Below are 8,271 nucleotides of genomic sequence, written 5' to 3' on the forward strand. Positions count from 1 at the left end.
CGTTTGGGCGTTTAACTCCAGCTTTTGTGCTAGTTCTGGAGTTAAACGCCAGAATTCTTGAGCTGACTTAGAACGCCTGTTTGGACCATCAAATCTCGGGCAAAGTATAGACTATTATATATTTCTGGAAAGCCCAGGATGTCTACTTTCCAACGCAATTGAGAGCGCGCCAATTGGGCTTCTGTAGCTCTAGAAAATCCACTTCGAGTGTAGGGAGGTCAGAATTCAACAGCATCTACAGTCCTTTTTCAGCCTATGAATCAGATTTTTGCTCAGGTCCCTCAATTTCAGCCAGAAAATACTTGAAATCACAAAAAATCACACAAACTCATAGTAAAGTCCAGAAAAGTGATTTTATTTAAAAACTAATAAAAACATAATAAAAATTAACTAAAATATACTAAAAACATACTAAAAACAATGCCAAAAAGCATATAAATTATCCGCTCATCAGAGGGAAAGTGGTTTGAATTTGAATGGTGAGGTAGGTGGGGTTTTATGATGGATGGATGTGGATTGGTGAAGGGATTATGGAGAAGAGGGTAGGATTTGATAGGAGAGGGGTTTTTGGGGAAGAGGTATTGAGGTGATTGGTGAAGGATATTTGGGGAAGAGTGTTATGGAAAGGTGTGAAGAAGAGAGAGAGAGATGAGGTAGGTGGGGATCCTGTGGGTCCACAGATCCTGAGGTGTCAAGGATTTCGCATCCCTGCACCATGTTGGCATGCAAACGCCCCTTGCTTGCCAATCCTGGCGTTAAACGCCAGGCTACTGCCCATTTCTGGCATTTAACGCCAGCTCTATGCCCATTTCTGGCGTTAAACGCCAGCTCTGTGCCCTTTTCTGGCGTTAAACGCCCAGAATGGTGCCAGACTGGGCGTTTAACGCCCATTCTGCTACCCTTACTGGCGTTTAAACGCCAGTAAGCTTCTCCTCTAGGGTGTGCTATTTTTAATACTATTTTTCATTCTGTTTTTGCTTTTTCAGTTATTTTTGTGACTTCACATGATCATCAACCTACAGAAAACATAAAATAACAATGGAAAATAAATAGATATAATAAAATTAGGTTGCCTCCCAACAAGCACTTCTTTAATGTCAATAGCTTGACAGTGGGCTCTCATGGAGCCTCACAGATACTCAGAACATGATGATGGCCTCCCAACACCAAACTTAGAGTTTGAATGTGGGGGCTCTGTTTGACTCTGCATTAGGAGAAGCTTTTTATGCTTCCTCTTCATGGTTACAGAGGGAGATCCTTGAGCCTTAAGCACAAGGGAGTCCTCATTCACTTGAAGGACTAATTTTCCTCTGTCAACATTAATCACAGCTTTTGCTATAGTTAGGAAGGGTCTGCCAAGGATGATGGATTCATCCATACACTTCTCAGTGTCTAGGATTATGAAATCAACAGGGATGTAGTGGTCTTCAACCTTTACCAAGACATCCTATACAAGTCCATAAGCCTGTTTTCTTGAATTGTCTGCCATCTGAGATTCTTGCAGCTTGTACCTCAAGGATCCCTAGCTTCTCCATTACAGAGAGAGGCATGAGGTTTATGCTTGACCCTAGGTCACACAGAGCCTTCTCAAAGGTCATGGTGCCTATGGTACAAGGTATTGAGAACTTTCCAGGATCCTGTCTCTTTTGAGGTAATCTCTGCCTAGTCAAGTCATCCAGTTCTTTGGTGAGCAAGGGGGGGTTCATCCTCCCAAGTCTCATTACCAAATAACTTGGCATTTAGCTTCATGATTGCTCCAAGGTACTTAGCAACTTACTCTTCAGTAACATCTTCATCCTCTTCAGAGGAAGAATACTCATCAGAGCTCATGAATGGCAGAAGTAAATTCAATGGAATCTCTTTGGTCTCTGTATGAGCCTCAGATTCCCATGGTTCCTCATTAGGGAACTCCTTGGAGGCCAGTGGACGTCCATTGAGGTCTTCCTCAGTGGAAATCACTGCCTTTTCCTTCTCTCCAAGTTCGGCCGAGTAGGTAATGTTGATGGCCTTGCACTCTCTTTTTGGATTCTCTTCTGTATTGCTTGGGAGAGTACTAGGAGGGAGTTCAGTAATTTTCTTACTCAGCTGATTCACTTGTGCCTCCAAATTTCTAATGGAGAATCTTGTTTCAGTCATGAAACTTTGAGTGGTTTTAATTAGATCAGAGACCGTGGTTGCTAAGTCAGAGTGGCTCTGCTTAGAATTCTCTGTCTGTTGCTGAGAAGATGATAGAAAAGGCTTGCTATTGCTAAACATATTTCTTCCACTATTACTGTTGATGAAGTCTTGTTGAGGCCTCTGTTGGTCCTTCCATGAGAGATTTGGATGATTTTTCGATGAAGGGTTATAGGTGTTTCCATAGGGTTCTCCCATGTAATTCACCTCTTCCATTGCTGGGTTCTCAGGATCATAAGCTTCTTCTTCAGATGAAGCTTCTTTGGTACTGCCTGTTGCTGCTTGTATTCCAGACAGACTCTGAGAAATCATATTGACTTGCTGAGTCAATATTTTGTTTTGAGCCAATATGGCATTCAGAGTGTCAATCTCAAGAACTCCTTTCTTCTGATTTGTCCTATTATTCACAGGATTCCTTTCAGAAGTGTACATGAATTGGTTATTTGTAACCATTTCAATGAGTTCCTGAGCTTCTACAGGCGTCTTCTTCAGATGAAGAGATCCTCCAGCAGAGCTATCCAATGACATCTTGGACAGTTCAGATAGACCATCATAGAAGATACCTATGATGCTCCATTCTGAAAGCATGTCAGAAGGACACCTTCTGATCAATTGCTTGTATTCTGTTGATTCTGTTGCATTAGAGAAACTAATTAAGGTTTAAGCTCAAAGTTGTTTGCTCCAATGGCAGGGATAGAGATGCTTCTCCCATAGAAGTCGGGAGTAGGTGCAGTAAAGTCACCAAGCACCTTCCTTGTATTGTTGGCATTGTTGTTGTTTCGGCTGCCATGGCTTCTTCTTGTTTGAAAAACTCTGTTAGGTCCTCTACAGAGAGTTGTACTTTAGCTTCTCTTAGCTTTCTCTTCAAGGTTCTTTCAGGTTCAGGATCAGCCTCAACAAGAATGTCTTTGTCCTTACTCCTGCTCATATAAAAGAGAGAGAAGAAGAATGTATGGAATCCTCTATGTTACAGTATAGAGATTTCTTGAGATGTCAGAGGAAAAGAAGAATAGAAGGAGGAGGTAGAGAGGAGAGAATTCGAACTTATAGAGAGAGGGAGTCCGAATTGCACATTGAGGAAGAGTGCTAGTCCCTTAAATAGAAAAATGTGAGAAGGGGAGGAAGAATTTTCGAAAACAAATTAAAAAGATTTTGAAATAATTAAAAGAAATTTTAAAAAAATGGTTGATGATTTTCGAAAATTGAAATTGAGGTAATAGTTAATTGATTTTGAAAAAGATGCAATTATATTTTTTTATTTTATTTAATTAAAAGTAACCGAATAAAATAAAACGAAATAAACGAAAAATAAAATAAAAGTTTCGAAAATTAAGAGAAAAAGTAAAAAGATAAATAAATAATTGAAATGCTAAAATGGCTAATTAATTAAAAAGATTTGAAAATTTCTGGATATGATTTTTGAAAATTAGAAGAAAATAAAATAAAAGCAAATTGAAAACTAAATTAATTAATTAATTAAAAAGATTTTGGAAAAAGAATGCTTAGTTAATTTCGAAATATGAAAGAGAAAAGTAGTTAGGTGATTTTTTTTTAAAAAGATTTTGAAATTAGAAATCAAAAAGATATGATTGAAAATTATTTTGAAAAAGATGTGATTGAGAAGATATGATTGAAAATCAAATTAAAAAAGAAAGTTTTAAAATTAAAGTTGATTACTTGACTAACAAGAAATTAAAAGATATGATTCTAGAATTTAAAATTTGATCCTTTCTTAATAGGCAAGTAAAAACTTGAAAATTTTGAATTAAATCATTAATTGTAGCAAGGATTTTCAAAAATGAAAAAAATGGAAAGAAATTGATTTTGAAAAGATATGATTGAAAAGATATGATTTGAAAAAATAATTTGATTTTGAAAAATTATGAAAATTTGAAAAAGATTTGAATTAAAAACAAAATCTTCCCTCTTGTGCCATCCTGGCGTTAAACGCCCAGAATGGTATCCATTCTGGCGTTTAACGTCCAAAATACTACCCTTTTGGGCGTTTAACACCCAGCCAGGTACCCTGGCTGGCGTTTAAACGCCAGTTTTCCTTCTTTACTAGGCATTTTGAACGCCCAGCTTTTTCTCTGTAATTCCTCTGCTGCATGTTCTGAATCTTCAATTCTCTATATTATTGACTTGAAAAGACACAATTTTAAAAAATTTTTTGAATTTTTAATGATGAGAAATAATCAAAATGCAACTAATCATGGAAAACTAAGATTAAATCAACAATGCATGCAAGACACCAAACTTAGAAGTTTGTATACTAACGACTATAACAATTTGAAAATGCATATGAGAAACAACAAAAGACACAAAACAAGAGAATTTAAAGATCAGAGCAAGAAAATCATCAAGAATAACTTGAAGATCAATGAAGAACATAATGCATGTAATTTTCGAAAATTAGAAGAATGCAATTGACACCAAACTTAAAATTAGACACTAGACTCAAACAAGAAACATAAAATATTTTTGATTTTAAGATTTTATAAATTTTTTTGTGATTTTTCAAAAATTATTTGGAAAAAAATATAAAGAGATTCAAAATTTTTAATAAGAATTCTAGGAATCATGCAATGTTAGTCTAAAACTCCGGTCCAGGAATTAGACATGGCTTACTAGCCAGCTAAGCTTTCAGTGAAAGCTTCGGTCCAAAACACTAGACATGGCCAATGGCCAGCCAAGCTTTAGCAGATCATTATGTTCAATAGCAAGATTGATAGAAATCAACAAGCCCTTGTGATGATAAGTTGAAACCTTGGTCCAAAAGATTAGACATGGCTTCACAGCCAGCCAGACTTCAACAAATCATCATGAAACTCTAGAATTCATTCTTAAAAGTTCTGAAGAACAAAATAATATAATTTTTTTTTGAAAAATTTTTCGAAAATAAAAAGTAAAAAGCTTAAATATAAAAATAAAATTACCTAATCTGAGCAACAAGATGAACCGTCAGTTGTCCAAACTCGAACAATCCCCGGCAACGGCGCCAAAAACTTGGTGCACGAAATTGTGATCATCAATGGCGCCAACAACTTGGTATGCACAATTGTAATCTCAACTCTTTATCACAACTCCGCACAACTAACCAGCAAGTGCACTGGGTCGTCCAAGTAATACCTTACGTGAGTAAGGGTCGATCCCACGGAGATTGTCGGCTTGAAGCAAGCTATGGTCATCTTGTAAATCTTAGTCAGGCGGATTCAAATGGTTATGGAGTTTAAGATAATTAAAATATAAATAAAACATAAAATAAGATAGAGATACCTATGTAATTCATTGGTGAGAATTTCAGATAAGTGTATGAAGATGCTTTGTTCCTTCTGAACCTCTGTTTTCCTATTGCCTTCTTCCAATTATTCATACTCCTTTCCATGGCAAGCTTATGTTGGGTTTCACCGTTGTCAATGGCTACCTCCCGTCCTCTCAGTGAAAATGGTCCAAATGCGCTGTCACCGCACGGCTAATCAGCTATTGGTTCTCGATCATGTTGGAATAGGATCCATTGATCCTTTTGCGTCTGTCACTATGCCCAACACTCGCGAGTTTGAAACTCGTCACAGTCATCCTTTCTCAGATCCTACTCGGAATACCACAGACAAGGTTTAGACTTTTCGGATCTCAAGAATGCTACCAATTGATTCTAGCCTATACCACGAAGACTCTGATCTCATGGAATGGAAGGCTCGGTTGTCAGGCGAGGCAACCATGCGTCATGAACCAGGAGGCTAAGAGATACGCACTCAAGCTATTGCAAGTAGAAGGAAAGTGGTTGTCAGGCACGCGTTCATAGGTGAGAATGATGATGAGTGTCACGGATCATCACCTTCTTCAGGTTGAAGAACAAGTGTATATCTTAGAGAAGAAATAGGCTTGAGTTGAATAGAAAAACAATAGTACTTTGCATTAATTCATGAAGAACAGCAGAGCTCCACACCTTAGTCTATGGTGTGTAGAAACTCCACCGTTGAAAATACAAAAGTGATAATGGTGTTCATTGGCTTCGGCCCCAGAGGGGGAACCAAAAGAACCAAGACCAGATTAAAATACAATAGTAAAAGGTCCTATTTATAGAGAACTAGTAGCCTAGGGTTACAGAAATGAGTAATTAATGCAAAATATTCTTTCGGGCCCACTTGGTGTGTGCTTGGACTGAGCATTGAAGCTTTCACGTGTAGAGACTTCTCTTGGAGTTAAACGCCAGCTTTTGTTCCAGTTTGGGCGTTTAACTCCAGCTTTTATGCCAGTTCTGGCATTTTGACGCCAGAATTTTTATGCTGACTTGAAACGCCAGTTTGGGCCATCAAATCTCGAACAAAGTATGAACTATTATATATTGCTGGAAAGCCCAGGATGTCTACTTTCCAACGAAATTGAGAGCACGCCAATTGGGCTTCTGTAGCTCCAGAAACTCCACTTCGAGTGCACGGAGGTCAGAATCCAACAGCATCTGCAGTCCTTTTTCAGCCTCTGAATCAGATTTTTGCTCAAGTTCCTCAATATCAGCCAGAAAATACCTAAAATCATAGAAAAATATAGAAACTTATAGTAAAGTCCAGAAATATGATTTTTATTTAAAAACTAATAAAAACATAATAAAAACTAACTAAAATATACTAAAAACATACTAAAAACAATGCCAAAAAGCGTATAAATTATCCGCTCATCACCTTCCATGAGAGATTAGGATGATTCCTCCATGAGAGATTGTAAGTGTTTCCATAGGATTCTCCCATATAATTCACTTCTTCCATTCCAGGATTCTCAGGGTCATAAGCTTCTCCTTCAAAGGAGACTTCTTTAGTACTACCGGATGCATCTTGCAATCCAGTCAGATTCTGAGAAATCATATTGACTTGCTGAGTCAATATTTTATTCTGAGCCAATATGACATTCAAAGTATCAACCTCAAGAACTTCTTTCTTCTGAGTCATCCCATTATTCACAGGATTTCTTTCAGAAGTATACATGAACTGGTTATTTGCAACAATTTCAATGAGTTCCTAGGCATCTGTAGGTGTTTTCTTCAGATGAAGAGATCCACCAGCAGAGTGGTCCAATGATATCTTGGACAATTCAGACAGACCATCATAGAATATACATAAGATGCTCCATTCTGAAAGCATGTCAGAAGGACACCTTCTGATCAATTGCTTGTATCTTTCCCAAGCTTCATAGAGGGATTCACCTTCCTTTTGTCTGAAGGTTTGGACTTCCACTCTAAGCTTACTCAATTTTTGAGGTGGAAAGAATTTGGCCAAGAAAGCATTGACCAACTTTTTCCAAGAGTTCAGGCTTTCTTTAGGTTGTGAGTCCAACCATGTCCTAGCTCTGTCTCTTACAGCAAAGGGGAAAAGCATAAGTCTGTAGACATCAGGATTAGCCCCGTTGGTCTTAACAGTGTCACAGATTTGCAAGAATTTAGCTAAGAACTGATGAGGATCTTCCAATGGAAGTCCATGAAACTTGCAATTCTGCTGTATTAGAGAAACTAATTGAGGCTTAAGCTCAAAGTTGTTTGCTCCAATTGCAGGAATTGAGATGCTTCTTCCATAGAAGTCAGAAGTTGGTGCAGTAAAGTCACCAAGCATCTTCCTTGCATCTCCACCATTGTTATTGGGTTCGGCTGCCATGTTTTCTTCTTTTTCGAAAATTTCTGTAAGGTCCTCTCTAGAGTGTTGTGCTTTAGCTTCTCTTAGCTTCCTCTTCAGAGTCCTTTTAGGTTCAGGATCAACTTCAACAAGAATGTTCTTATCCTTGTTCCTGCTCATATGAAAAAGAAGAGAACAGAAAAGAAGAGGAATTCTCTATGTCACAGTATAGAGATTCCTTTATGTGAGTAGAAGAATAGAAGAATGGAGGCAGGGAGAGAATAAGAAGAATTCAAACACAGAGAGAGGGGGAGGGTTCGAATTATGACTAGAAGAGAAGTGTTAGTAAATAAATAAAATAAATAGAAAGAGATGAGAGAGAGAGAGAGAGAATTCGAATATTAATTATAAGAAAAGAAAAATATTTTTGTTTTTATTTTAATTATAAGTTAGAATTTGAAATTTAAGAAAAGAAATAAAATAAAATTAGAATTTA

General features: G+C 37.3%; 1 long non-coding RNA gene across 1 annotated transcript in view; it reads right to left on the minus strand.

The window, feature by feature from the left end:
• LOC110265861 overlaps positions 1,952–8,271 on the minus strand; it is a 23,216-nt gene continuing 16,896 nt past the window's right edge. Inside the window, exons 2-4 of the long non-coding RNA XR_002352339.1 lie at positions 7,398–7,404; positions 6,120–6,127; positions 1,952–1,962 (exon numbers count right to left, since the gene is read on the minus strand). This is a non-coding gene — a long non-coding RNA (uncharacterized LOC110265861). The remainder of the gene's footprint in view (positions 1,963–6,119; positions 6,128–7,397; positions 7,405–8,271) is intronic.

The sequence above is a fragment of the Arachis ipaensis genome, chromosome B08 (genome assembly GCF_000816755.2).
Source record: "Arachis ipaensis cultivar K30076 chromosome B08, Araip1.1, whole genome shotgun sequence".
NCBI lineage: Eukaryota > Viridiplantae > Streptophyta > Magnoliopsida > Fabales > Fabaceae > Arachis > Arachis ipaensis.